Raw genomic sequence first — 21583 nt, forward strand, 5'->3', positions numbered from 1 at the left:
CATCGAAGATAACTTCTTGGTGCAGGTATGTCATGGTTTAACCCCAGCCAGCAACTAAGCACCACACAGCCACTCGCTTCCTCTCCCCTCCCCGATGGGATGGGGGAGAGAATCGGAAGAATAAAAGTAAGAAAACTCGTAGGTTGAGATAAGAACAGTTTAATAATTGAAATAACGTAAAATAGTAGTAGCAATAATAATACACAAAGCAAGTGATGCACGATGCAATTGCTCACCACCCGCCAACTGATGCCCAGCCAGTCCCCAAGCAGCGATCGATTGCCCCCCGGCCAACTCCCCCAGTTTATATACTGAGCATGATGTCATATGGTATGGAATAGCCCTTTGGCCAGTCTGGGTCAGCTGTCCTGGCTGCGCCCCCTCTTGTGCTTCTTGTGCACCTGGCAGAGCATGGGAAGCTGACAAGTCCTTGACTAGTGTAAGCACTACTTAGCAACAACTGAAACATCAGTGTGTTATCAACATTATTCTCATCCTAAATCCAAAACACAGCACTATATCAGCTACTAGGAAGAAAATTAACTCTATCCCAGCCGAAACCAGGACAAGGTACTAAGTGAGCTGACTAGGAAAGGTGCCCTCCTGGATTTTTTATTTGTAAACAGAGAGGGACTCGTGGGTGAAGTGGTGATTGGTGGCTGCCTTGGTCACAGTGACCACGAAGCAGTTGAGTTTCAAATCATTGGCGACAGGAGAAAAACTGCCAGCAAAACTTTGACCCTGGATATGGGAGAACAGGCTTTAGGCAGCTGAAGGAGCTAGTTAGTAAGGTCCCCTGGGAATCTGCTTTTGAAGGTATTGGGGTCCATGAATGCTGGTCACTTTTTAAGAGCCATCTCTTAAGAGTGCAGGAGCAGGCAATTCCAAAGTGTCGGAAGTCAAGCAAGCGGGGCAGAAGGCCAGCTTCGCTGAACAGGGATCTTCTTCTAGAACTTAGGCAGAAAAGGAAAGTGTACGGACATTGGAAGCAAGGACAGGCAACACGGGAGGACTACAGAGATGCTGTTTGCCACTGTAGCGAGAAAATTTGTGCAGCCAAAGCTCGATTAGAGTTCAAGCTGGCCAGCACTGTGAAGGACAACAAAAAGGGCTTTTTAAAATATGTTAACAGCAAAAGGAGGATCAGAGAGAACATTGGTCCGTTACTTGATGAGGGTGGTCACCTCACAAATAAGGACATAGACAAAGTGGAGACGTTTAATGCCTTCTTCGCCTCTGTCTTTAACACCGATGATGGGCTCTGGGACCCCTGGAGCCCTGTTTTGGAAGACCATGACTGGGGGGATGATAAACTCCCATCCGACTCTGAACTTGTTTGAGACTTGCTGCTCCAGCTGGATGCACATAAGGCTATGGGGCCCATTGGGATTCATCCCAGGGTACTGAAAGAGCTGGCCAATGTCATCACAGGACCTCTCTCCATTATTTTTCAGCGGTCTTGGGAGCCTAGAGAGGTCCCAGTCAACTGGAAGCTGGCAAATGTTGTCCCAGTTTCAAGAAGGGTAAGAAGGAAGACCCTGGTAATTACAGGCCTGTCAGTCTCACTTCAGTGCCTGGTAAAATTATGGAGAAGGTCATTCTGGGAGTTATTGAAAAACACTTGAGAGACAATGCAATCACTGCTCATAGCCAGCACGGGTTCACAAGGGGAAAGTCCTGCTTAACCAACTTAATTTCCTTTTATGACAAGGTCACCCATCTAGTTGACCAAGGGAAGCCAGTAGATGTGGGGTTTTTTTGGCTTTTAGCAAAGCTTTTAATACTGTCTCTCACAGTATCCTTCTGGACAAAATGTCCAGCACACAGCTAGACAAGTCCATAATACGTTGGGAGAGCAATTGGCTGACAGGTCAGGATCAAAGAGTAAACGAGGTTACATCAGGCTGGTGGCCAGTCACCAGTGCGGTTCCCCAGGGCTCAGTTTTAGGGCCAGTGCTCTTTAATGTTTTTATAAATGATCTGGATGCAGGAATTGAATGTACATTAAGTAAGTTTGACGACGATACTAAACTAGGAGGAGCTGTGGACTCCCTTGAGGGTAGAGAGGCCTTACAGAGAGATCTGGATAGACTAGAGAGCTGGGCAATCACCAACTGTATGAAACTTAACAAGAGCAAGTGCCGGATTCTGCACCTGGGATGGGGTAATCCTGGGTATACGTACAAATTGGGGGACAAGAGGCCCCGCAGAAAGAGATCTGGGGGTTTGGGTTGATGGCAAGTTGAATATGAGTGAACAGCATGCCCTGGCAGCCAAAAGGGCCAACCGTGTCCTGGGGTGCATCAAGCACAGCATAGCTAGCCAGTCGAGGGAGGTGATTGTCCCACTCTACTCTGCACTGGTGCGGCCCCGCCTCAAGTACTGCGTGCAGTTTTGGGCGCCTCAATATAAGAAGAACATCAAACTATTAGAGTATGTCCAGAGGAGGGCGACTAAGATGGTGAAAGGTCTCAAGGGCAAGACTTAAGAGGAGCGGATGAGGTCACTTGGCTTGTTCAGCTTGGAGAAGAGAAGGCTGAGGGGTGACCTCATCGCAGTCTACAACTTCCTCAAGGGGGGCAGCAGAGGGGGAGGTGCTGATCTCCTCTCTCTGGTGACCAGTGATAGGACACGAGGAAATGGAATGAAGCTGCGTCAGGGGAAGTTCAGATTGGACATTAGGAAAAGGTTCTTCACTGAGAGGGTGGTCGGTCACTGGAACAGGCTCCCCAGGGAAGTGGTCACGGCACCAAGCCTGTCAGAGTTCAAGGAGCGCCTGGATGATGCTCTTAGTCATATGGTTTAGTTTTAGGTAGTCCTGTGAGGAGCAGGGAGTTGGACTCGATGATCCTTATGGGTCCCTTCCAACTTGAGATATTCTATGATTCTTCGGGTTTTTTTCTTATGCACAGCAAGGTCATTCTAAAAGAAGATGAAAATCTATGAAATGCATATACACATCCCTTGGTTTCTAAAACTGTAACAATGAGATTCAAGAACAGAACATATGCTAAAATGTTGACAGACATATATGGGGTATATTCCGGTTACATATATTTATGGTATTTCAGGAGTAAGTGCAACAGTGAAGGATAATCATTGTAGCCCATTTCCTCAAACAACCAACTTTCTATTGTCTGCAGTAAGGAAATAATGAATGATTTATCATTCCTAAAGTAAAAACTGACCAGCTTGTAAGACTGTCATAAGTACGGTTTATAGCTATTGGTGGAGCTGGTACTTTTAGGCCGTACTGACTAATACCACAGAGATTTTTGGAGCTTCTTGAAATTTCACACAGCTTGCTCGCATTCTAGCCTTGTAATTCAGCTCCTCTCCAGAGGGGAATTATTAAAAAATGAAATATAAAATACAAGTTGCTATACTAACTTGCTCAGATCACCAAGCACCCAACTATAAGAGACACAACATATGTGTTGATACCTTTGAAACATAATGTGAAAAAGCTGTTCCATGAGCAGAACCAGTGAAGCCAGGTTTACTGCAGCTTTGAGTTCTTTCTCCTTCAAGCCCTAGGGTACCACAATAACCTCAATCCACAATGCGGTGCCTAAGATGCAGCAAGCGAGCAAAAGATAGCATGCACTGCAATTAGTCCAATACTCTGTATGTACTAATAGTCCAGGCAAGTGCTGTCAAATAACATGCAAGATAATTTCCATCATCTTTCCCATAATGAGTGCAGTAACTTAGTTCTCTCTATTTAGCTGTGGATTTTCATAGTACTTATAGCTGTCAGATTTGGCTGAAATTTGACAATGGGTTCAAAAGTTTAGGAGTGGAGGAACAGGAAGCAAGATCTCAGTAACTTTATTTCCTCATGAAGCCTGGTACAAATGCATCTCCTATAAATAAATAGCTCATTAAAAACTTTACAGACCACGGATAAATCAAACTAATATTGCACTGGCCTAATAAGATAGGATATATTTAGAAACCAAGCAAGATGGATTATAAACAGAACAACATGCTTCAGTGGAACGTTTCTACTACATTAACACTTAGAATAGCTCTCATACCTGAGTTTTGGGTTTATATTTATCTACCCATGGCTCACCTTGAGATTGGCTTTGATTTTGTCTGGACTGGTTGCAAGACAGATCTACTGAAGATGACTTTGCCCTTTTTGTGGGCAGAACTTTGGTTTTGCTACTTCCTGACACAGAAAACAAGTCTTTATTCTGGTGCTGGTTTCTTCCAGTGCTGCTTTCTAGTGACTTCACCAGGAATTGTGCTACAAGAAATATTTGTGTTTCCAAAGAAGTCATCAAATGAATGTACCAACCAATCTGTTACCTGGCAAAATACAAACATGTTGCTGTTAATGTAGCACTCTCTTCCCCTCTTTAATTGGGTACAGATGTCTCTGGAAAAAATTGAGATTTGTATCAAGTGTGCATCAAGAACATCTTGTAGATGTACAAAATTTCATTAACATTAAAAGGCTATTTAAATTGCTATATTAATAGTTAGCAAGAAGTGCTGACACTTATGCTTTTTGAATCTGTGAATTACAAGCATCTGTGTTAAAAAAAAGTTACATCTTAAGTCTTGTGATCAAGTATTTTGCAGCAAGTTTGGCAAACCAAAACAAGTCAAAAACTCTACTAAAACATATTCAAACTAAATAAGGAAAATTAAAACTGAGATAAGAATGAAAAAAAAACAAAACCAAAAATTTGAGCTTATTTATATAGCAAGTTCACATTGTCTCTGTATTGTTTTTCAGTATACTGCCTCACACACACACCCCCCCTTCAGAATGCAGACATTCATATTTTAAAAGTTGGAAACTGGTGATGGGGAAAAGATTTAGGCAGCACAGTAAAAAAATCATATAGTAGTATTTGTTTGCTATGTGAGGAACCATGGACTGATCTAGAATCAGAGACTAAAATGTTGACAGACATATATATCAAATGTCTGTCTGACCATGACAAGTAATGAAACTGCTAAGTGCCAATATTTATTTTTGGATACACAATAACATCATCTTTCGTAAACAAGAATGGAGCATTGAAGATGAAAGTGAAAATCAACAAATTCTGTCTTTAAACGGAACTGAAGGAGACAGCATTTTTGGTAGGATGCTGAATTGAAAATCACACTAAATACATGACAGCAGCTTTACACATAGTTGTAAAGTATGTCTAGGGAAAACAACACATACACGCCTGTCCTTTCAAACACAAATGCTGGTATACTTTCACTATACCACATCCAGCACACATAATATGCCTTTGGACAGATCTCAACTCTCACTCCAGCTTAGGTTTTCAATTCAAACTTGATATCAAACAATTATATTCACCAACTCAACCTCCTATCACACTGTCTCCTCACATTTATAACACTGGTCCCTACATAATTAAAAACATAGGGCAACAGCGAGTGTTATTTAACCCATCATAGTCTCTCAAACGAGTAGAACTGTCAATGCAGGTTAATATTTCTACAACTAAACCAACCTGCTCACCATTCCTGGATACATCTTATACAGGAGGGTTAGCATGGCTGCATGGACGAACTCTCACCTCTCCAAAACAATCAAGGAGAGATGTGATCGGTGTCTTAGGAACAGGCTTAGGAGTACAAAACAGCATAGACGCTGAAGCTTTAGCAAACAAATAAGCTCAGCAACAAGTAATTTATACAAATTAGACCAACCATTACAATCTTCTCTATCAGCATTGGGAACTAATCAGTGGCTCTTATCTGATATATTACCCCATTGGGAAAGAATCAGTGAGAAAGACCATCAATTAACTGTGAACACACTAGGCACAACCCTAGTTGTAGTCAAGCTCAACTGTGGGTACAATCTGCTGTGTCAGCAATTATAAAAGAAGGTGAAGAAGGCACCTTACCCACTGAAATCCGAAAGGTAATTTGGGATAATGCAACTGAATTCGAAAGGAAACTCCAATCCTGGTGGTATCTAGTCAGTTTTATCTGTAACCCTAACGATAGTAAAGCCACAGCTTTTGTTTTGACAATACACAATGCTTTGGTATACACCATATACCCAATCATTGCGTTGAGGTTAAATCACAATGGAACTGTCCTCTATCCATTAGAACACAGAGAATGGGCCCAACAAAATGGGAACAAATGGCAAGCTATTGATGTTGATGCATGTGTTGTGTGGGAACAACAGGGGTTTATTTGTGAAATAGCATTAAGGCCCAAGACATTTGTCTTGACACCGAAAAAAATGTCAGTTTGAAATACATCCTGATGAAAACCCTGAAACTGTACTTGTATACACTGGAAACAGATGTGTTTGTATGAGAACCCTTTGTGATTCTATATTTGTAGACAATGCCACTATAGATACATAAAATCACTCAAATACCTGTATATGTAATTTTACCAAAATCATAGGGGCCCGGGTCATAACCCCTGGGGCCCGGGTTAAGGACGTCACCAGGAAACTTCCCAACCTGGTATGGCCCTCCGACTACTACCCATTATTGATCTTCCATGTAGGTGGAGAGGAAGCTGCAACGGGTAGTCCAAAAGCTATCAAAAGAGACTTCAGGGCCTTGGAACGGTTGGTGAGCAAATCTGGAGCACAGGTTATTTTTTCCTCCTTCCTTCCAGTTGCAGGCAGGAACATTGAAAGGAACAGACAGATCCAGTCCATTAATACATGGCTCCATGGCTGGTGTCAATGTCACAATTTTGGGTTTTTCAACAATGGGATAGCCTACATGGCACTAGGCTTGCTGGAATCCGATGGGATTCACCTCTCTCAAAGGGGGGAGAGGGTCTTTGCTCAGGAGCTTGCAGGGCTCATTGACAGGGCTTTAAACTAGATTTGAAGGGGGAGGGGGTCGATATCAGGTTTGCCTGTGACAAGGGGTGGGATGGCACAGGGTACTAGCGGGGGATGGGATGCTAGCGGGGCCCTCAGCCTGTTGATCTGAGGCATGCTGGAGACACTGCAGCACAGTCGAAGTCTTACGGGGATGAGCGGGGCGCTCTTGAAGTAATAGGAGCCAACAGGGAAATATCAGAGAAATTCCTCAAGGGAACCATGGGTGTTCCTCCAAGAAGGTAACAAGGACAACAGCCTAGCTGAAGTGCCTCTATACCAATGCACGCAGCATGGGCAACAAACAGGAGAAGCTGGAAGCTACCATGCTGCTAGAAAGCTATGACCTAGCTGCCATCACTGAAACTTGGTGGGACGAATCCCACGACTGGAGTGCAGCTATCGAAGGCTACAGGCTGTTCAGAAGCGACAGGCGAGGTAGGAGGGGTGGAGGCGTTGCCCTCTACCTCAAGAAATGGATAGAGTGTGAAGAAGTGTCCCTGAAGAATAGCCACGAGCAGGTTGAAAGCTTATGGGTAAGAATTAGAGACCGAGGCAACAAAGGGAACCTCGTGGTTGGGGTCTACTACAGGCCGCCTGATCAAGGGGAGCCTACTGATGAAGCCTTTTTTCTTCAACTATAGGAAGCTTCGCACTCACAGGCTCTTGCCCTGCTGGGGGATTTCAGCCACCCTGACATCTGCTGGGAAAGTAACACGGCAGGCGGTAGGCAATCTAGGAGACTCCTGGAGTGCATGGAGGACAACTTCCTAAGCCAGATAATAGATAGCCCTACCAGAGGGGATGCAGTACCAGACCTGGTGGTCACCAATGCAAGTGAGCTCATTGGTGATGTCAGGATTGGAGGCAGCCTCGGCTGCAGTGATCACACACTGGTAGAGTTCACAGTCCAGAGAGGTAAGGGTCAGGTGAAGAGTATAGTCAGAACCCTGAATTGTAGGAAAGCAAACTTCCAGCTCTTTAGGGAGTTAATCAACAGGACCCCCTGGGAAATGGCCCTCAGGGACAAGGGAGCAGAACAGAGCTGGCAGGTCTTCAAGGATGCTTTCCATAGGGCACAAGAGCTCTCGAACCCCAGGTGCAGGAAATCAGGCAAGGAAGGGAAGAGGCCAGCATGGCTGAGCCATGACCTGTGGGTCAAACTAAAGGGCAAGAAGAGGATGCACAGGCGGTGGAAGAAGGGACTGGTATCTTGGGAAGAGTACAGGGACACTGCCCAGTTGTGTAAGGATGGGATCAGGAAGGCCAAGGCTCGGCTGCAGCTGAACCTAGCGAGGGATGCAAAGTATAATAAGAAGGACTTCTACAGGTATGTCAACCAGAAAAGGAAGGTTAAAGAAAGCATACCCCCTCTGATGAGCAAAAGTGGAGAGCTGGTAACAACAGACGAGGGGAAGGCTGAGGTACTCAACGACTTCTTTGACTCAGTCTTCACTGGCAACCTCTCTCCTCACACCTCCCGAGTCAATGGGCCATTTGATGGGGATCAGGAGGGCAAAGGTCCTCCCACTGTAAGAGAAGGTCAGGTTCGTGACCACCTGAGGAACCTGAACGTACATAAGTCTATGGGTCCTGATGAGATGCATCCCAGAGTCCTGAGGGAATTGGCTGATGTACTTGCTAAAGCCACTCTCCATGATATTTGAAAAGTCATGGCAGTCAGGTGAAGTCCCTGGGGACTGGAAAAAGGGAAGCATTGCACCCATTTTTAAAAAGGGTAAAAAGGAGGACCCTGGGAACTACCGACCTGGCAGCCTCACCTCTGTGCCTGGGAAGATCATGGAACAGATCCTCCTAGGAGCTATGCTAAGGCACATGGAGGACAGGGAGGTGATTCGAGACAGCCAGCACGGCTTCACCAAGGGAAAGTCCTGCCTGACCAACCTAGTGGCCTTCTATGATGGAGTGACTGCATCAGTGGACGAGGGAAGAGCTATGCATGTCATCTATCTGGACTTCTGTAAGGCCTTTGACACGGTCCCCCACAACATCCTCCTCTCTAAATTGAAAAGATATGGTTTTGATGGGTGGACTGTTCGGTGGATAAGGAATTGGCTGGATGGTCACATCCAGAGGGTAGTGGTCAATGGCTCAATGTCCGGATGGAGATCAGTGATGAGTGGTGTCCCTCAGGGGTCCGTACTGGGGACAATGCTGTTTAATATCTTCATCAATGACGTAGCAGGATCAAGTGCACCCTCAGCAAGTTTGCAGATGACACCAAGCTGAGTGGTGCAGTTGACACACCTGAGGGACGGGATGCCACCCAGAGGGACCTGGACAGGCTGGAGAAATGGGCCTGTGTGAACCTCATGAGGTTCAACAAGGCCAAGTGCAAGGCCCTGCACCTGGGTTGGGGCAATCCCTGGTATCAATACAGGCTGGGGGATGAAGGGATTGTGTGCAGCCCTGAGGAGAAGGACTTGGGGGTACTGGTAGATGAAAAGCTGGACATGAGCCAGCAATGTGCTTTTGCAGCCCAGAAAGCCAACCATATCCTGGGCTGCATCAAAGGAAGCGTGGCCAGCAGGTTGAGGGAGGTGATTCTGCCTCTCTGCTCTCGTGAGACCTCACCTGGAGTCCTGCATCCAGCTCTGGAGTCCTCAGCACAGGAAGGACATGGACCTGTTGGAGCGGGTCCAGAGGAGGGCCACAAAAATAATCAGAGGGATGGAACACCCCTCTTATGAGGAAAGGCTGAAAGAGCTGGGGTTGTTCAGCCTGGAGAAGAGAAGGCTGCAGGGAGACCTTCTTGCAGCCTTTCAATACTTAAAGGGGGCTTATAAGAAAGATGGGGACAGACTCTTTAGCAGGGCCAATAGCGATAGGACAAGGGGTAATGGTTTTAAACTAAAAGAGGGTAGATTCAGACTATACATAAGGAAGAAATTTTTTACAATGAGGGTAGTGAAACACTGGAACGGGTTGCCCAGAGAGGTGGTAGGTGCCCCATCCTTGGAAACATTCAAGGCCAGGCTGGATGGGGCTCTGAGCAACCTGATCTAGTTGTAGATGTCCCTGCCAATTGCAGGGGGGATGGACTAGATGACCTTTAAAGGTCCCTTCCATCCCAAAGCACTCTATGATTCTAAGATTCATAGGATATGACTTCAGTTATTCAGCTCCTCTCACAACTCACCAATTGTTACAATCTAACTATACATCGTATCAAGATTTATTGCCTACCCCCATTGGAATGAATCTCACATTTGTGAGAAAACTGCTGGAACACAATGACCTGAGTCAATTGCTAAAATGAATTCGGAACAACGGACAAAAAAACCCTAATTACTGTCCATCACGATGCAGAGGAGACATAATGTCCTGGAAAGAGTGAAGAAAGATGGAAAACATCACTGGTGGGAAACTCTTTTTGGATGGTCCCCAACAGCAAGTGGAATTTTGAATTAGATGCTACATGCAATTGCAGTTTTGTTGATTTTGACCTTATTGTGTTTATTGCTTATAATCATTCTGTATATCAGAGTTTGGCAAAAAATGAAACAAATTACATCAATCCAGCATGTAAAACATATACAATCAACTGATTTTGTATGTAACATGGTATATAACTAACATTAATTAGAACGCTTTAAAATAATTGGGCTCTTACCACTGATCTACAACACGCCACATATTTATAACATAGAGGCAAGAGGTAACTGTACTACCATTCTATGAGCTGATAAAGTGGATTGACTGTAGTCATGGGGTGGAGTGTGATGGATGCGCTCAGCCCCTTGACCAAACTGGCAGTAGTTTGGTGGAGGCTCTGGAAAAGGTAAAGGCCCGAGCTGTAGCCAGGCCGTGAACTCCTCTAGTTCCAATCTGTTCTCTGAAAACCCACAAAGGAGCAGAGTGACACAGTGAGCATCGATGCATATGAGCTTGGGACACTGATCATGCGGTTGACACCTGAATAACAATATCGCGCATAATTTTGTAGTATGGTAACTTTGATTTTGTCTTGGTAATTTTGATTGCATGCTGAATTGATGCTAATGAAACATTATATGAATTTTGCACGTACAATCCCTTAGACATAAACCATTGACTAAGTCTGGGACTAGGATTGGATAAATTCGTACCTAGACTCCTCTCTGAGAAGGAGTTTAGAAAGCAAGGGGGTCCTTTCTGAACCTCGTGACGCAATGGGAGGGTGTCCCTTATTCTTTGCATCTCCGGTCTCTCTGTGAATCATTCTAACTCGAGCGTAACTCAATTTTCCTTTGTATGATTCTTCCATGCAGTAATTAATAGAGTGAACCTTGCCATCGAACTTTGTTAAGTCGCACTTTTACAACATCATATTAAAACCACTTTTACTGATACCTTTGTTGGTGATTCCTTAAGCGATCTGAATGACTCATTCACCCATTTGCAACATCATCCCATGTCGCCTGTCCTTGCTTCCAACATCCATACACTTTCCTTTTCCACCTAAATTCTAGAAGATGAAGCCCATTGCTCTCTGAAATTCTTTTGCTAGTTGTCAAGTTTTTATACTCTATGTTGGGCTGAGCCACGTATTCTCTCTCCCCCCATGCCAGTCTGGCTAACTCAGGGAGACATTCACACTCTTTTAATGATCTCGGGGAGAAAGGTTTACAGCAACAGTTGATCCACTCAACTGTGATGTAGTCAGTTGATCCAATCAACTGTTGATAGCTGTTTATCTAAAACAAAGGCCACCCTCCAGTCCCCTTTGTGTTGAGACAAAGTCCGCTTTCTTTGCAACAGTTGTGGTCAGTTACACCCTGTGTTATTTCCTGAGTTTCATGGGCACATTGCACTTGCCTATATCTCCTCTGAGCCTTCTTCCATGTAGGGGTTTACTGGTCAGTCACATCCTCACAGCTCTTGTAGAGACTACAGTGGGAGCACATACTCCCTCTAACACCACCATCACCACAGCTCTAATTGCAGGAGTACTAGGACCAAATTTGTACAGAGGAATTCTGAAAGGAGGAATTCAAATAAATAACCTGCCGCTTGGCTTGTAGCCTAGGTGGGATGCATTTTGTTCTTTTCTTGTAGATTGCCGCCTTTGGCGTCCTGCTACTCTGATAAAGAAATCCCAATTCCCTATGACTCTTGGTTCGCTACATTTACAGAACAAATGGGAAACCCTGGCTCATGGAACCTCACTGCTTTAATACTGGTAAGAGGAAAACCCCAGTTCCCCAATATGGGATCCCTCTTTGAGATGATATACTTCCATACCAAAAGGACAAAATGTCATGGTTGACTGTGGGATTGCAAATGATTCAGTGGGGGACACCTCTATATCAGTTAAGAGACCAACCCATTGGTGGACCAACAACCAGTTTGTCATGTGCCTACGTCAACCCTTTTGTAGCGTGACCCTTGTATTTTCTTACTCTGTTGATGTTGTGTGCCTTTGGGCTAAGGCTCCAATTGCTCTCTTTTAAATTTAGTATTGCCCCCTTGACTGCAAGTTCCTCTCCTACTTGCCTTCCCAAACTCACCACAACCATCTCTCCAAGTCTGTCATACAGCAATGAATTTTCTGTACAATGTACAAATACTATGTGAAACCACTGTTCTCGAAAAAAAAAAAATCACAGCCATGATAATCAACAATAACTCCACCTTCACTCATTTTGTCTTCTAGTTCATCACTTACCTGCAGAAAAACAGAGACAGGCAAATTTACTTGTAGTTACAGAAAGTCAAAATACAAAAATGCTAGATTTTGAAGTTGGACTTACCCTGTTTTCATCCTAAATTGCACATTCATATTCCTCATCAAAATCTTCATACAGTTCTCCTGAAACAAAAATAATTTGTGCAAGTTTGTGAAATAACAGCAGTTATTAAGAACGTTTATATTGTTATGTTTATTTTGAGAGGAGGTAAACTAAAGATACTGTACAGAGCAAAGAATTCTTTAAAAATTCATAAAAAGATAAGTTTGTTATTTATTACTTAAAGTAAGTTACTGTACATATATATTCTGTTAACCCATCACACCCCAAATATTTCTATTAAAGCAGATTCATTGCATTTTCATTATTATATAACACATGCACTAGAAGTACATAGTTATACAAAGGAAAATATTTTAAGTGCTTTGAAGGTAGGCCATATTAACAAATTAGTCCATCTTTTGCCAAATCACCCACGCTAATATAGGTCAGCCCTGCTCTTGATGCAAGCTCTTTGCTGAGTGTGGTTTTCCCAACACCCGGAGTACCTAAAGAAAAAAACCTAGATAAAATAGTAATAGAACAGTATGCAAGTCCCTTTCAAATAACTTTCTAGCAAAAAAAAAAAAACGAGTCAAAAGGAAGCTGTTATCAGTCAATATTAGTAAGTTCACACAAGAAAAAGGAATAAAAAGCATCACGACAAGGAAAAGCAAATATGAACAATGTTAGCAGACTAATGAAGAAACCCCCTTACTTGATGCAGAAGCATTATTCTAACCAAGACAATGGAAAGTAAAACGTGCATTATTTAAAAACCCCTACTTTTCTACAAAGAAGGAGAAGCCCCCAAGTTTTCACGTACAGCAGCCCGGCGCTGCGTTCACAGGAACCCTCAAGCTTCAAACCAAACCCAGACTGGGAAAAGAGCTCAGGCCTGAGTCCCGAAGGCCAACACGGAGGCCCCTTTGGTGGGAGAGCGGGCGGGTGCCGCGCCATCCCAAGGTCCCGCTGTGCCCCAGTGGCTCCCGCTGCTCACAGTGCGCCCTGCACGCACTCCCAGCAGCCTCACTTCTTCCCAGCCCCAGCATCCTTCTGAAGCCTGGAAGTGGCCAAGGGGGTCTTACACCTCCGGCGTTCTTCCACTCCGAGCCAGCTCAATGCCCAGCCCACCGCTACTGATATGGCCCACACACTCCCCCTCCCTCCGGCTTGGTCCAGGCCATGGCACCTCAGTAACCCGGAGAACGCAATTTAGTCCCTGTAACCCCACACGCTAGCAACCCCCACCACTATGCACCAGAGATCAGGATGTTGAGTCACCTCAGTACTCCCCCTCCCCAGCAACAGTGGCCAGTACCTGTCACCTAGGAGACGTGCACTAAACTCTCTGCCGCACGCCAATGGCGTCATCAGCATTGGTCGTGGGGGCGCGCAGGCGCGTCGTGGACACCTAAGAGCTGCTGGAGGGGAAGGATCTCTTGATAGCTCAGTGGCCTAGACGGGAGGGGCTTGAGTTTGGTTTTTGGGGTGCATCTCGCATGGTGGGGAGTTGTTGCCGTTCAGCTTGCCCGGGTGCTTGTGGGGAGGGGAGGCGAGAGGCTGCTGCTGGCTAGGAGAGGCCATCTCGGCGCCAGCGTTGCCTGCCTGCTGTCCTTTGCAGGGCAATGCCGTATGGTGGATGCGCTCCCCCCCCAAGGGCTGAGGATGTCCGGAAGCTCCTTGAAAAGGCAGGTGGCGTTGGCAGAGGTAGGCTGCTCAGGGAGACTTAGGGCTTGTGCTGCTTGGATGGGGGCTGCCTGCATGAGGGCTTCCTGGGGCATCGCCGGTAAACACCGGTAAATCCTCTCGGACTCAAATTCACACTGAGTAGGTATGAGATAAAAAATTGGATAAGGGACTTGGGGCTTTTTGGTCCTCCATGACTCGAGGAACCGAGTACCTCTGTAGGGAAGGAAGGGTTCTCTTCTGCATTGTGGGTAATGGGCAGGCTGCAGTCCCTGATGGGACTGTAACACTCCCGCCCTTGACGTGCACTTCAGTGTGAGGCTCTGCTTAGCTAATTGAGGAGGCCTGCAGCCAAAAATCTGTCCTAATGGAGGTTTTTTTTTTAAAGTCTCATATTTTCAGAGAACAGTTCTGATGCTTCTAATTAGAAGCACTTTTAGGCACGATAGTTACTCCTTGGTCTCTGTGTTGGCAATTCTTTAGTTGCACTTTTCTGTATAGAAGATGTTTATTTTGGTTTTACTTACCGATAAAATATTTGTAAAAGAAATAACCCTCACATAGTGGCATTGGATGTGTTGCTAAATATGCAAGTTAAACTAAAAATAGTTTCTGTCTGAATAAACTAACTGTGCAGACACAAATCATCTTTTCCAGTTGATGATGCCTATTGTTATCAGATAATATCTGTTGTCTGTGAACTATTTTTTGTATTAATTTATAAGAAGATGTGTAAACCACAGAATATTCATAGACCTTTTTGAAGATGACATAAATGTGTATTCTGTAGCTGCAGAGTTACTCCCATTTTCATAGAAGTCCATTTCAGAATATAACCTGTTATGGTTCCTATTCTAAAAGCTTATCACGTGGTTGTTAAGGGCAAACAGAGGACTAATGCAATATTATTTAGGGATCATAGATAGTCTGAAAAGTGGCTCTGCAGTTTAAGTTTGTACACCTGTCTTAGCAGATTCTTTCTAAAATCCAAAAATAAATATTGGCACTTAGCAGTTTCATTACTTGTCATGGTCAGACAGACATTTGATATATATGTCTGTCAACATTTTAGTCTCTGATTCTAGATCAGTCCATGGTTCCTCACATAGCAAACAAATACTACTATATGATTTTTTTACTGTGCTGCCTAAATCTTTTCCCCATCACCAGTTTCCAACTTTTAAAATATGAATGTCTGCATTCTGAAGGGGGGGTGTGTGTGTGAGGCAGTATACTGAAAAACAATACAGAGACAATGTGAACTTGCTATATAAATAAGCTCAAATTTTTGGTTTTGTTTTTTTTTCATTCTTATCTCAGTTTTAATTTTCCTTATTTAGTTTGAATATGTTTTAGTAGAGTTTTTGACTTGTTTTGGTTTGCCAAACTTGCTGCAAAATACTTGATCACAAGACTTAAGATGTAACTTTTTTTTAACACAGATGCTTGTAATTCACAGATTCAAAAAGCATAAGTGTCAGCACTTCTTGCTAACTATTAATATAGCAATTTAAATAGCCTTTTAATGTTAATGAAATTTTGTACATCTACAAGATGTTCTTGATGCACACTTGATACAAATCTCAATTTTTTCCAGAGACATCTGTACCCAATTAAAGAGGGGAAGAGAGTGCTACATTAACAGCAACATGTTTGTATTTTGCCAGGTAACAGATTGGTTGGTACATTCATTTGATGACTTCTTTGGAAACACAAATATTTCTTGTAGCACAATTCCTGGTGAAGTCACTAGAAAGCAGCACTGGAAGAAACCAGCACCAGAATAAAGACTTGTTTTCTGTGTCAGGAAGTAGCAAAACCAAAGTTCTGCCCACAAAAAGGGCAAAGTCATCTTCAGTAGATCTGTCTTGCAACCAGTCCAGACAAAATCAAAGCCAATCTCAAGGTGAGCCATGGGTAGATAAATATAAACCCAAAACTCAGGTATGAGAGCTATTCTAAGTGTTAATGTAGTAGAAACGTTCCACTGAAGCATGTTGTTCTGTTTATAATCCATCTTGCTTGGTTTCTAAATATATCCTATCTTATTAGGCCAGTGCAATATTAGTTTGATTTATCCGTGGTCTGTAAAGTTTTTAATGAGCTATTTATTTATAGGAGATGCATTTGTACCAGGCTTCATGAGGAAATAAAGTTACTGAGATCTTGCTTCCTGTTCCTCCACTCCTAAACTTTTGAACCCATTGTCAAATTTCAGCCAAATCTGACAGCTATAAGTACTATGAAAATCCACAGCTAAATAGAGAGAACTAAGTTACTGCACTCATTATGGGAAAGATGATGGAAATTATCTTGCATGTTATTTGACAGCACTTGCCTGGACTATTAGTACATACAGAGTATTGGACTAATTGCAGTGCATGCTATCTTTTGCTCGCTTGCTGCATCTTAGGCACCGCATTGTGGATTGAGGTTATTGTGGTACCCTAGGGCTTGAAGGAGAAAGAACTCAAAGCTGCAGTAAACCTGGCTTCACTGGTTCTGCTCATGGAACAGCTTTTTCACATTATGTTTCAAAGGTATCAACACATATGTTGTGTCTCTTATAGTTGGGTGCTTGGTGATCTGAGCAAGTTAGTATAGCAACTTGTATTTTATATTTCATTTTTTAATAATTCCCCTCTGGAGAGGAGCTGAATTACAAGGCTAGAATGCGAGCAAGCTGTGTGAAATTTCAAGAAGCTCCAAAAATCTCTGTGGTATTAGTCAGTACGGCCTAAAAGTACCAGCTCCACCAATAGCTATAAACCGTACTTATGACAGTCTTACAAGCTGGTCAGTTTTTACTTTAGGAATGATAAATCATTCATTATTTCCTTACTGCAGACAATAGAAAGTTGGTTGTTTGAGGAAATGGGCTACAATGATTATCCTTCACTGTTGCACTTACTCCTGAAATACCATAAATATATGTAACCGGAATATACCCCATATATGTCTGTCAACATTTTAGCATATGTTCTGTTCTTGAATCTCATTGTTACAGTTTTAGAAACCAAGGGATGTGTATATGCATTTCATAGATTTTCATCTTCTTTTAGAATGACCTTGCTGTGCATAAGAAAAAAACCCGAAGAATCATAGAATATCTCAAGTTGGAAGGGACCCATAAGGATCATCGAGTCCAACTCCCTGCTCCTCACAGGACTACCTAAAACTAAACCATATGACTAAGAGCATCATCCAGGCGCTCCTTGAACTCTGACAGGCTTGGTGCCGTGACCACTTCCCTGGGGAGCCTGTTCCAGTGACCGACCACCCTCTCAGTGAAGAACCTTTTCCTAATGTCCAATCTGAACTTCCCCTGACGCAGCTTCATTCCATTTCCTCGTGTCCTATCACTGGTCACCAGAGAGAGGAGATCAGCACCTCCCCCTCTGCTGCCCCCCTTGAGGAAGTTGTAGACTGCGATGAGGTCACCCCTCAGCCTTCTCTTCTCCAAGCTGAACAAGCCAAGTGACCTCATCCGCTCCTCTTAAGTCTTGCCCTTGAGACCTTTCACCATCTTAGTCGCCCTCCTCTGGACATACTCTAATAGTTTGATGTTCTTCTTATATTGAGGCGCCCAAAACTGCACGCAGTACTTGAGGCGGGGCCGCACCAGTGCAGAGTAGAGTGGGACAATCACCTCCCTCGACTGGCTAGCTATGCTGTGCTTGATGCACCCCAGGACACGGTTGGCCCTTTTGGCTGCCAGGGCATGCTGTTCACTCATATTCAACTTGCCATCAACCCAAACCCCCAGATCTCTTTCTGCGGGGCCTCTTGTCCCCCAATTTGTACGTATACCCAGGATTACCCCATCCCAGGTGCAGAATCCGGCACTTGCTCTTGTTAAGTTTCATACAGTTGGTGATTGCCCAGCTCTCTAGTCTATCCAGATCTCTCTGTAAGGCCTCTCTACCCTCAAGGGAGTCCACAGCTCCTCCTAGTTTAGTATCGTCGTCAAACTTACTTAATGTACATTCAATTCCTGCATCCAGATCATTTATAAAAACATTAAAGAGCACTGGCCCTAAAACTGAGCCCTGGGGAACCGCACTGGTGACTGGCCACCAGCCTGATGTAACCTCGTTTACTCTTTGATCCTGACCTGTCAGCCAATTGCTCTCCCAACGTATTATGGACTTGTCTAGCTGTGTGCTGGACATTTTGTCCAGAAGGATACTGTGAGAGACAGTATTAAAAGCTTTGCTAAAAGCCAAAAAAACCCCACATCTACTGGCTTCCCTTGGTCAACTAGATGGGTGACCTTGTCATAAAAGGAAATTAAGTTGGTTAAGCAGGACTTTCCCCTTGTGAACCCGTGCTGGCTATGAGCAGTGATTGCATTGTCTCTCAAGTGTTTTTCAATAACTCCCAGAATGACCTTCTCCATAATTTTACCAGGCACTGAAGTGAGACTGACAGGCCTGTAATTACCAGGGTCTTCCTTCTTACCCTTCTTGAAACTGGGACAACATTTGCCAGCTTCCAGTTGACTGGGACCTCTCTAGGCTCCCAAGACCGCTGAAAAATAATGGAGAGAGGTCCTGTGATGACATTGGCCAGCTCTTTCAGTACCCTGGGATGAATCCCAATGGGCCCCATAGCCTTATGTGCATCCAGCTGGAGCAGCAAGTCTCAAACAAGTTCAGAGTCGGCTGGGAGTTTATCATCCCCCCAGTCATGGTCTTCCAAAACAGGGCTCCAGGGGTCCCAGAGCCCATCATCGGTGTTAAAGACAGAGGCGAAGAAGGCATTAAACGTCTCCACTTTGTCTATGTCCTTATTTGTGAGGTGACCACCCTCATCAAGTAACGGACCAATGTTCTCTCTGATCCTCCTTTTGCTGTTAACATATTTTAAAAAGCCCTTTTTGTTGTCCTTCACAGTGCTGGCCAGCTTGAACTCTAATCGAGCTTTGGCTGCACAAATTTTCTCGCTACAGTGGCAAACAGCATCTCTGTAGTCCTCCCGTGTTGCCTGTCCTTGCTTCCAATGTCCGTACACTTTCCTTTTCTGCCTAAGTTCTAGAAGAAGATCCCTGTTCAGCGAAGCTGGCCTTCTGCCCCGCTTGCTTGACTTCCGACACTTTGGAATTGCCTGCTCCTGCACTCTTAAGAGATGGCTCTTAAAAAGTGACCAGCATTCATGGACCCCAATACCTTCAAAAGCAGATTCCCAGGGGACCTTACTAACTAGCTCCTTCAGCTGCCTAAAGCCTGTTCTCCCATATCCAGGGTCAAAGTTTTGCTGGCAGTTTTTCTCCTGTCGCCAATGATTTGAAACTCAACTGCTTCGTGGTCACTGTGACCAAGGCAGCCACCAATCACCACTTCACCCACGAGTCCCTCTCTGTTTACAAATAAAAAATCCAGGAGGGCACCTTTCCTAGTCAGCTCACTTAGTACCTTGTCCTGGTTTCGGCTGGGATAGAGTTAATTTTCTTCCTAGTAGCTGATATAGTGCTGTGTTTTGGATTTAGGATGAGAATAATGTTGATAACACACTGATGTTTCAGTTGTTGCTAAGTAGTGCTTACACTAGTCAAGGACTTGTCAGCTTCCCATGCTCTGCCAGGTGCACAAGAAGCACAAGAGGGGGCGCAGCCAGGACAGCTGACCCAGACTGGCCAAAGGGCTATTCCATACCATATGACATCATGCTCAGTATATAAACTGGGGGAGTTGGCCGGGGGGCAATCGATCGCTGCTTGGGGACTGGCTGGGCATCAGTTGGCGGGTGGTGAGCAATTGCATCGTGCATCACTTGCTTTGTGTATTATTATTGCTACTACTATTTTACGTTATTTCAATTATTAAACTGTTCTTATCTCAACCTACGAGTTTTCTTACTTTTATTCTTCCGATTCTCTCCCCCATCCCATCGGGGAGGGGAGAGGAAGCGAGTGGCTGTGTGGTGCTTAGTTGCTGGCTGGGGTTAAACCATGACATACCTGCACCAAGAAGTTATCTTCGATGTGCTTCAGGAATTTCCTGGGCCTGTTTGTGTCTGCTGTATGATGTTCCCAGTTGACGTCTGGGAAGTTAAAATCACCCATAAGGACAAGGGCAGCTGATCTAGAGATATCCTTTAATTCCTTGTAGAATAATTCATCGGTGTCGTCGTCGTCCTGGCTGGGTGGTCGATAGTAGACTCCCACAACGACATCCGCTTTATTTGCTTTCCCCTTCATCCTTACCCAGAGGCTCTCAACTGTGTCGTCACCAACTGTAAGCGCCATACAACCCAACCTCTCCCTTACATGCAGTGCCACCCCCCTGCCTTGCCTGCCCTGCCTATCCCTCCTGAAAAGCCTGTAACTGTCCATCACGACATACCAGTCACAGGACTCATGCCACCAGGTTTCGCTTATGCCACTGATGTCATAGCTCTGGGACTGAGCCAAAGCTTCTAGCTCCTCTTGTTTATTCCTCATGTTGCGTGCATTAGCATAAAGACATTTCAAATGTGCTTCAGTGTACTCGGTGCATCATGGAGCAGGCTGAAGGACCTCGCTAGCACAGGTTGAAACCTGGTTAAAAACACACATGTTTCGGAGGCAACCAAAGCTGGTAATCTTGCTAAAATTAGCAGCTAGAAATATAGTATACATTAAGATGGATTCAATTTTATTTTAATTTCAGGAAAAAAGCTGTAACTTATAGGTAATTACTGTTTATATTGCAGTAGAAGAAATCTTTTAAGAACATAGATTAGAGCTTTTGCATTTCTTTAGGGCTTATACTGCTAAGAAGAAGCAGAGATGGATTTTGTTCTTTGCTCAGCAGTAATACTTTCTAGCGTCCAATCAATTCATACCTGTTCAGTGTGTGCTTATAACAACTGCATTTTACCTACCACAGATTAATTTTAAGTGGCTTGGCAAATTTCCAGTCATACTGAATTGATGTAATAGGATGTTTTTAGCTTTTTGAATAAGAGGGGATTGTTGTACAACTGCATCACTTACCAGTCTTGACCAGTGTTTTTCAGACCCAGTTCTCCAGTCCAATGCATATTATGTTGGTAGTCCACATAATGGACAATTAACTAAGTAAATGCATTAAAAAACTGGGAGCAAGGCTTTCAGAATCCTGGTCTAGCTCTTTCTATCTGAGTGATAGAAAGCAGGTGAATTAATAACACAAATTATCTAAATCAGTTTTGATTGGGAAAGAAAATCACTGCTGTAGAAACTATAGAAGAAATTCAACCAAACACTTCGGTGAACTTCAAGTCTTTATTTCTCATATATTTTTTGTTTGTTTGTTTTACAGGGTGGCTCTGTTTTACTGTTAACTGGTCCCTCTGGTTGTGGAAA

At 44.1% G+C, this 21583-nt stretch overlaps 2 long non-coding RNA genes and 1 pseudogene across 5 annotated transcripts; 2 read left to right on the forward strand and 1 right to left on the reverse strand.

Moving 5' to 3' along the window:
• Positions 1-228: 228 nt before the first annotated feature.
• LOC148054200 (uncharacterized) lies at positions 229-13926 on the reverse strand. The gene is made up of 5 exons (XR_015707636.1): positions 13889-13926; positions 12592-12650; positions 4079-4317; positions 3445-3571; positions 229-2922 (listed from the first exon to the last, which is right to left on the reverse strand). It is a non-coding gene; the product is annotated as an uncharacterized LOC148054200 (long non-coding RNA).
• On the forward strand, positions 4955-6362 carry LOC148054201 (uncharacterized; annotated as a pseudogene).
• A 214-nt stretch (positions 13927-14140) lies between the features above and the next one.
• LOC148054202 (uncharacterized) lies at positions 14141-20012 on the forward strand. Of its 4 annotated transcripts, none has more exons than XR_015707638.1 (4): positions 14141-14277; positions 15924-16162; positions 16670-16796; positions 17319-20012. It is a non-coding gene; the product is annotated as an uncharacterized LOC148054202 (long non-coding RNA). The 4 variants fall into 4 exon arrangements; XR_015707640.1 differs by having other exon boundaries at positions 14150-14277; positions 15854-16162; XR_015707639.1 differs by having other exon boundaries at positions 14273-14401.
• The last annotated feature ends 1571 nt before the right edge of the window (positions 20013-21583 follow it).

This window comes from Nipponia nippon, unplaced genomic scaffold, assembly GCF_047370975.1.
Source record: "Nipponia nippon isolate SJK-2023a ecotype South Korea unplaced genomic scaffold, ASM4737097v1 scaffold_33, whole genome shotgun sequence".
Classification (NCBI taxonomy): Eukaryota; Metazoa; Chordata; class Aves; order Pelecaniformes; family Threskiornithidae; genus Nipponia; species Nipponia nippon.